Source organism: Arachis duranensis, chromosome 3 (genome assembly GCF_000817695.3).
Source record: "Arachis duranensis cultivar V14167 chromosome 3, aradu.V14167.gnm2.J7QH, whole genome shotgun sequence".
Classification (NCBI taxonomy): Eukaryota; Viridiplantae; Streptophyta; class Magnoliopsida; order Fabales; family Fabaceae; genus Arachis; species Arachis duranensis.
Window position 1 is genome coordinate 109556981 of NC_029774.3, and position 8843 is coordinate 109565823.

Sequence of the window (8843 nt, forward strand, 5' to 3'; positions counted from 1 at the left end):
TATCGACAGAAACAAATGGCTTGCAATGCTTGGAAGCCTCAATACATGATGGGAAATCCCAAAATACTTTATCGAACTTGCTACAGTTGCGGACCAGCAGGTGCCCCTCGTAGTACGGGTTGGCTTGTAGCTCGCAAATCGTTCCGGGGAAACAACTTTGTAGTGCCTGAAGCAGTTTTGGCACCTTCTTGTACGACTCCTCCCAATTCCTATAGATCTACACAATTGCCTTTTGATTTGCCATCCACACCTTTCTGTAGGAGGGTTTGAAGTGATAGCTTGCTTGGACTGCACCTTGTAGGACAGGAATGCTCACGGAGGGGTTGGACTGTATCATCGGCAGAATGACCTTACAGATGATACTACCATCTAACTATCGATAGTCTTGTGACATGGTGGGTTCTAAATAGGTGTGCGCTCCACTAGACCTCCGTACCTCCCTGACGTAATAAAACAGCCAAGGATCAACCATCATTTAAAATGACTTAATATACGGTAACCATAAATAACTAAGTACGCCTCAATTAAATTTGAACTCACCGGTATCCGACGTTCGCTCAAAGGGAAACACAGAAACTCTATGGACACCCATTTGCAGCTTGACGACATTGCACATGGTACTTTAATCTGTCCTATTCGAGCACCCGGTACTCAGCATTCCGCCGTATACTCTAGTTCTTCACACCCTACAGCACTGCATCCTGACACTTGAATCTATGGCCGACACAAAACTCTATCCGACTGTTTAGGTTGTAATCCTCTTCTCTTGTGTTGGAAAATGGAGTTCTCTCGTGCTTGGCGTCCAGGTCCAACGTACGATAGTGACTTGGTATATCTGATAGTGCCAGAATTGGGAGGGGAGGAGGCAAAACATGGCGTGCCACAGTCTTGTTGGGCGTTTCTAGTACAAACTCATCCTCATCAATCCCTTCAGATGAATCACTATCGGCCACATAATCTGTCAGTTTCTTCCTCACCCACATCCACCTCTTCCTCTGGGATGAAGATATGAATAGGTAGTGGTGCGAGAGGTCAGTCGTCCTGTACGTATGTCGACTGCACAGAACCACCACAACCACCGTTTCCAACCTCATAGGAAAGTTCCATCACTTGTTCCGCCATGATTCTCCCATGGATGTCAAACATGAGTCACACATGCTTGTCCCCTAGAAGCCGAAATAGTCGAAACTGGAAAACTCCATTACCCACGGGTGCCAACAACCTATATCCCACGCTACCGACCCCCCTCGGTTCTGTGCCACCGAGGTTGTGAGATATCAACCTTTGTAACTCCATTAACGTACTTACACGCTGAGTGCGCAACAGTATCGAATTTTCACACTCAATTATCATTCCATTCTCGCCATTTCTCATACGACAATTGGGGTAAACACACACAACTACGTATACACTATTACTGGCCATTGTTGTCCTTATTTTGTGAAAAAAATGGGACAAAATAAGAAGTGAAATGTATGTGGAGAATGCCAAGGGTTACACATCCTTGTATAGTTGATGAAGGTTTGTCTCACTGTATCTCCTTTACAGACTAAACGAGATACATGCAAAGTTATCTCGTTTACAGTGTAAACAAGATAAGCAAGGGTGACAAATTTTGTAATTTTTTTTAAATTTATCTATTTCTGTAATTATTGATTTTATTTAATTTATTTAAATAAAAAATCCATAGTTTTTTAGGTTTATTAAAATTTTTACTTAATCTGTTTTATTTGAAATTATTTTAGAATTGTGTATAAATTCAAATTCCATACTTCTTTGATCTATTTTCTAATTCAACAAATGTGATTAAAACTAAATCAATAAGCTTATAATTAATATTACATAATATTAGAATTAATTTAAAATATATATACCTTTTTTAGTCCCCCTAGGGTGCACATGGGTCGAGTAAAGCCGAATTTGTCATGACCCAATCATAAATAATGACTGGGTCTATTTTTGAAACCCTTACCCAGTTCTAGACTCAATAAAATCACACCAAAATAGTTCTAAATTATTCGGATCCAAATCGGATTTTCGGGTCGGGTTGGGTCATGTGCACTCCTAAAAGAGGGCACCACGCATCCAGTATCTTCCTTCAGCACCCAGCGCCACTTCTTTATGCCCAGCGGCCAAGTTTTTCTTCACATCCAAGGTCCAGCACCAAGTTCCCAACTTCAAAGAAAGACAAAGCAATGATCATAATTGGTGCTTCAAGAGCAAATCAAAAAGCCCTGGCGCCTAACGCATGGGCCGGTGCCACCCAGTGCCCATACACTCATTGAAGGACCAGTCTTCCTTCAGCAAAAATAACATGAACATTTAAAACGACTCACATACTCCAAGAATTTAAGATTTGATTTCAGTTAGATTAAATTTAAGATTCTGTTTAGTTTATCTTATTCTTCTTGAAAAGATAAGATTAGGTTTAGTTTAAAATAAAAATATTAGGTTAAGATATAGATTATAAATAAGTTGGAGACACTACAAGAAAAATGCTAAGTACCATCAGATTTAGCATCGTAGAGTAGCGGCGGAGTTACCGTCAGATTTACTGGCGGAAATGGTGTTGAATTCAAAAGGTTAAGTAATTATCAGTTGATTTATGTTTCCACGGTAAATTCGTCGATAACATTTGGAGGGAAACAAAAATAAATTGGCATGTACTTTAGGCTGCATTTGTTTACAGAGACAGGACACTGAGATAAAGATACAGAGATACAAAATCATGTTTGACAAAGGAGACATGGACAGAGACAATGTGTCCAGAGACATTGAATTAATGTTTTATGACCATTCTGACAGGAAGGACACGGAAACACTAATAATAGACACAACTTATTTTTTATTTTTTCTTTTATTATTCTTGTTGATTTTTCATAATTATATTTTTTATTATTATATTTGTCATCTCAAATTTTTTAAAAGAAAAAAATGAGAATAAATTAGATTTTCATAATTTGTTCTATTTTATAACCGAACAGAATACAAGAACACAAGATTTTGTGTCTCTGTCCTTTATGTCTTGTTCTCAGTGTCTTGTTCTCAGAAAGAAACGCAGCCTTAAGGTCAGATTTACCGTCGAAAAAATCCGATGGTAAGCCCACTTAGTGAAACACTGCGTTTTGATGACCCACAATGGTTTATCGTCGAGTTTTTTTCCTTCTCTTTCTTTCCTTCTCTCTCCAAGCCACTATAGCTCGACCCTGTTACAGAGCCCCTGTTCGTAGCTCATTCCAGCTAGCTTCCAACTACAGCGACCATTTGTTTTCTGCTTCTTGCACTGGCAACATCATAGTGTCCCTGCAACTGCTTTCATCTTTTTTGTTCTGTTCTGTTTTGGTCACCTAAGTTATATTCTGTTTTTAATTTATGTTTTAGTTAGTTTTAGTTTCATTAATCTGATTTCTAGTTAGTTAGTTAGAATTACTTTTCTATTAGTGGATTTAAATGGTTAAGATAAGTTAGATTACGATATTAGATTCTGAATTGCTAAAAAATATTTGGATTATTTGAATTATGCTTGGTTGTTATCAAGTTTAAATTATTTATTGCTGATGTTGATTGTTGATTTGAAATTGGGGTTGTCAATTGCTATTTGATCTTGATTTTTCATGTTTAGTATTTGTTCACACCAAGTGTTCATCAATATGTCTCAGAGTTTTTAATACAATTTTTGGTCTAATTCTTGAAAATAATGCTGGTTTGCATGTTATGATTGTTATTATGCATTGATAATGGAATTTGATTTATTTTTAATTTACCAAAACTTTTGAAGTTTTGAATGATTGACGCATTTATTTAATAGTACAAGGTTAATTAAGCGGGTCCTTTTTAACCCAATTAGGTCAACTTTGTATGTTTAATTGGTTTTGGATTATATCAGGAATGAATTTCAAATGTTGAAATTAATTTATTCTAATTTCTGTTCCTTATTTAGTTATGATTTATTCTGATTCTAATTAAAACATGTTTTGATTATCGTTGATTTGTTTTGAACTAGTTATTATAATTTATAAGGTTGATTTGTTGATTTGAGTTTTTAATTATTGTTTATTGTGTTAATTATTGTTGATTTGTATTGATTATTATTCATTTAGTTCTCTTTGTTGGATTTCTGAACTAAGTTTAACGTAGTTAATTGGTATGCTATTTGCAGACATGATGACATGTGAAGGTTCAGCGAGTCAGGCTACTGGTTGTAGACGTGGTCGTAGTCGTGGTCGTGGTAGAGGGAGAGTTTTTTCTGGTACCCCTGGAAATTTTGGATCCTCTCTCTCTACTCTGACTATCCCGATGACGTCACAAGTTGCGGATTTAGCGGACCGGCCGTTTATCATGGTCCCTAACTCCAACTGCGTCCCGCTGTCTACAGTGACGACGTCGCCTCTAAATGCTCAGTAGACCGCTGCCACGGCGAAGTTGCCTCCAACGACGGAAGCCACGACCCCGGAAACTTTCATGAAAGTGAGGCAGTTGGTGTCCCTCCACCACCTCTCATCATACAGTTGATGATTTGGCCTGATGGCGGCACGTGATAAGTATTACTTTAAGTCTTTTATATTTTCTGATTATTGAATTGTTGAAAGTATCCGATTATTGATTATAGTTTAGTAGATTTAGGGTTGTAGGTTTGAATGGCTAAAAGTGTCTCATGTTTCCTAATTATTGAATTGCTGAAAGTATTTGATTATTGATTCTAGTTTAATGGATTTAGGGTTGTAAGTTTGAATGGCTGAAGTGTTTCATGTTTTTTTATTATTGAATTGCTAAAAGTGTTTGATTATTAATTCTAGTTTAGTAGATTTAGTGGATTTATGGATGTTAATTCTTGATTATTTCCTGTTGTACTAGATGGAGGCTCAAATGGAGGAGTACCAAGCTCAAATGCGCGTTGTTGGCATTATTACTGCTGGTGGCAGCGGTCTTGTAGGTGGAAAACAGACATCACTGCCTTTTGTGCCGCTTCATTAAGGCCACAGGAATGACGACGACGCATACTACCTGAATCTTTAGTGATTAGTGTTTTGATTTATTATTTCATTGTATTTATTTGATTTACTTGACTGTTAATTTATTTAAATATTTTATTATTTATTTTAAATAATAAGTTTTTATTATTTATAAATTGACCATTAATTATGTGAAAAATAAATTTAAATAAAAAAATTAATATTAACCATTTATTTCACATTTTTAAAAAAAAATTTGGCATTACTGTCGGATTTACTGAGGGAATAATCCGATGATAATAGTGCAGAAAATAATATATGGTGGCAAAAAAATCACTGGTAACTAAATAATTTTTTCGAGCAAGTAATCCGTCGTAATATCTGACGATAATTATTATTGGACAAAAAATCCGACAGTAAATATTTATCGACGAGATTTATACTGTCTGATTTCTTTCGACGGTAAATTCGTCAGTAACTTAATTATCGTCAAATTTTGTTCATTTTTTCAGACAAAAAATCTAATAGTATTCAGCGTTTTTTTTTGTAGTGAGAAGAGCAGTCTCAGCATTTAGCATTAATTAACATATTTTATCTTTTGTCTTCGGTTGTTTTCGTGAGTCACTAATTCTTTTGTGTTAGAGTTAGGAATTTTGTTTAGTTTTATAAATTGGTAAGGATTGTTCTTTTATCTTGATTAATGCGTTGATACTTTTTAAGAATTTGGACTTTGTTTTATTTTAAGTGATTAAAGATATTAAAAAATATCTCTATTATATTTTGTATTCCTTTATTATGTTAGAAAAGTTATTAGTATTGAGATTAATTTAAAACTCATTCTTATAACTTTTCAATTGTTCAAAAATAGCTTTAAATGTTGTGACATTAAATCAGAACTACACTATAACTCTTTTAGTGCTGATTAATTGATCAAAAATTTGACTATCAACTGCTAGGATAAACAAAAATTAAATCATCAAAAAATTAGAATTTGATTATATATAATTTGTCGTGAATATATCTCTGCATAAGTCAAAATAATAAACATAAATGTTTCCTTCGTGAGAATTAAATATCTCTAATCCCCTAACATTTTCGTTCATTATATACTTATTTTATCATTCATAAACTTTACAAAATCAATTGTTATTATTTCTTATAATACTTTGTGAATTTAATTAGAATTTCAATTAAGTACTGTTTGTTCAATTTTTTAATTATTGTAAAAATAATATTTTCTCATCATAATATTATTTGAATTAATTTGGTACACTTATCAAATTCATTCACTACAACAATATAAATTATTTTTTTTTGGGTTATATGTGTAAAAAAAAAATTAAAATTCGTCAAAAAAATAAATTTTGACATTATTTTAACTATGAAAATATATTAATAAAAGTTTTGTCAAAAATAATATTTTTAACATATAAGTAATTGTAAAAAAATTTAAATCTTATTTTGATAAATATTGACTGTCAAAAATAATTTGTTAAAAAATTTGAGAATATATTTTCTATGATACTTATTAACCGTCAAAAATACTATTTATTTTGACATTTATTGACCATAAAAAATTTTCAACAAAAATTTTCAACAAAGAATGAGATAAGATCTTGAAATCGAAGAATAAACTAAGATTTTGAAGATAAAGAATGAATAGTATGATCCCAAATTGAAAATAGTGTGATGCCAAAATTGACGGAGTGCAAAGAAGAAGAGGAATAGTGGAGTAAATTAAAAATAAATGAATGTCAAAATTGAAGAGTAATTTTTTACGGTTAAATTATTCATCAAAAAAATAAAAAATTTGACATTTGTGATATTTATTAAAAATATATATTAATTTTTACACTTAATTAGGGCTATTTAAAAGATAATATTAAAATAATTCTCTTTTTTGTAGTGATTCTATCATAAAAATAAAAATAAACAAAAAAAATAGTAATTACAAAAGTCTGCAACTTATATATATTATTAAAAAATTAATATACATGCAAATAAATATACTAATTAACATCATAAAAAATAATGTCTCATTATTTTATTATTAAATGTGAAAGAAATATCGGATATATATTTCCGTGTAACCATGTTGAACTGCTTTTAGTTTGGCATTTGACTTAATTTCCGGTACCTAATTTCGGAATTGACAACAAATGGGCAAATGAGCCACTAACATATTTAGGCTATCGGGTAAAGAGTACTCATGATTGCATATTTTATGATCATGAATACTTTAAAAATGTATATACATTTATCACTTTGTTTAATTTGTCCAAGTTAAGAAGAATAAGGGTTTTCTTTTTCTCTATTTTTGATAAGCTGTATAATTTATGATTAAATAATTATATTTTGTACTTAAGTATTAAATGTCTTCAACTATTTTAGAGTAAAGTATCGTTTTTGTCTCCAACATTTAGGATAAATCCTATTTGTGTCCTTAACGTTTAAATTGTCTTATTTGTATCCCTAACGTTTATAAAAGTGATTCAATGTTATCCTATTATCAATTATACTAACAAAGCGGATTATATTTTTTAATTATTCTCACTTGGATGTATTCATTCTCAATTAGGTCTTACTTGAATGTGTTCAATTTTAATATTATACCCACTATTTGTGTTTAGATTCAATTATGTCTATAGAAAAGTGAATTATGTAAATGTTGTAGGAATTAGTTTCAACTTTTGATGAGCTATTTTTCGGAATGGATCATTGATTCTATCTAGACATTTCTATTCTAACTTCAAAAAAAGATTTTTAAAATTCAAACTAAAGCGTTCATGATGTATAATTAACGACAGGATAACATTGAATCACTTTTACAAACGTTAAGGATGCAAATAAAATGATTTAAACGTTAGGGACACAAATAAGATTTATCCCAAACATTGAGGACAAAAAATAATACTTTACTCACTATTTTATTATGTTATACAGAAAAGCGAGTTCAGTGGTTTATCCACTCGAAATGAACTTTTCAAGAGAATTTACACAAGGAAGAAGAATTGCAGCAAATGAATTGATAAATGTTATAAGAATATCCACGTGAGCTTTTTTCTCTTCGATTATTGCGTTACAACCTCAACTCAAAAAGAGGAGAAACATACAAAGGATTTTTTATTTCATTATTGATGAAGAGAGTGAGATTTACGAAAATATTAGAAAAAATGGTGTTTAACAGGAGTCTGGGGGTGCATTCTTTGGGAAGCACAATACGCAAAGTGCGTATTCCCCTACAATACGCAAAATCCGTATTGCGTGCATGGTCGACACGCGTAAAAGAACTGCAAGCCCGTGAATAAGGTGATGTTTGACTGTCTCTCTCTCGTCAATGTACACAAGCTTCCCCAATTTGCAAATATTTTCAGAGACAACCACAGTTTCAAACGTTCTTTTCCTTCTACTCTTTAATACTTCTTCAGTTCTATCCTTCCATGCTTCCTCCTGCACAGACTTCGTCTTCATTTGTCAAATTTGTTGTTTCTTCAAGTTTTAACAAGTAAGTTATTTAAATATTATTAATATAATTAGTAGATTAACTGTGTGTTTTTTTGGCTGATTTTTTTGCTTATGGAAAGAAGCCATGTGTATCACCATGAAATGGAAGGAATGCAAAATATTACACTGCTATGGGTCAGAGCAAAACGTAACTTACGTTTTGTGTTTATTTATTTTTTTTGAATTTTAAAATATACCAAACGTAGCTTACGTTTTGGTTTTGTTTTTTTTTTTTTAATAGTAAACGCAGGTTGCGTTTTACTATGTCAGAAAAAGGAAAAATTTTTTGAAGCCCACAAAACGTAAGTTGCGTTTTGTTAGGGTCAGAAATTTTTTTTTGGAAGTCCCAAAACGCAGGTTGCGTTTTGTACACAAAATAATATTTAA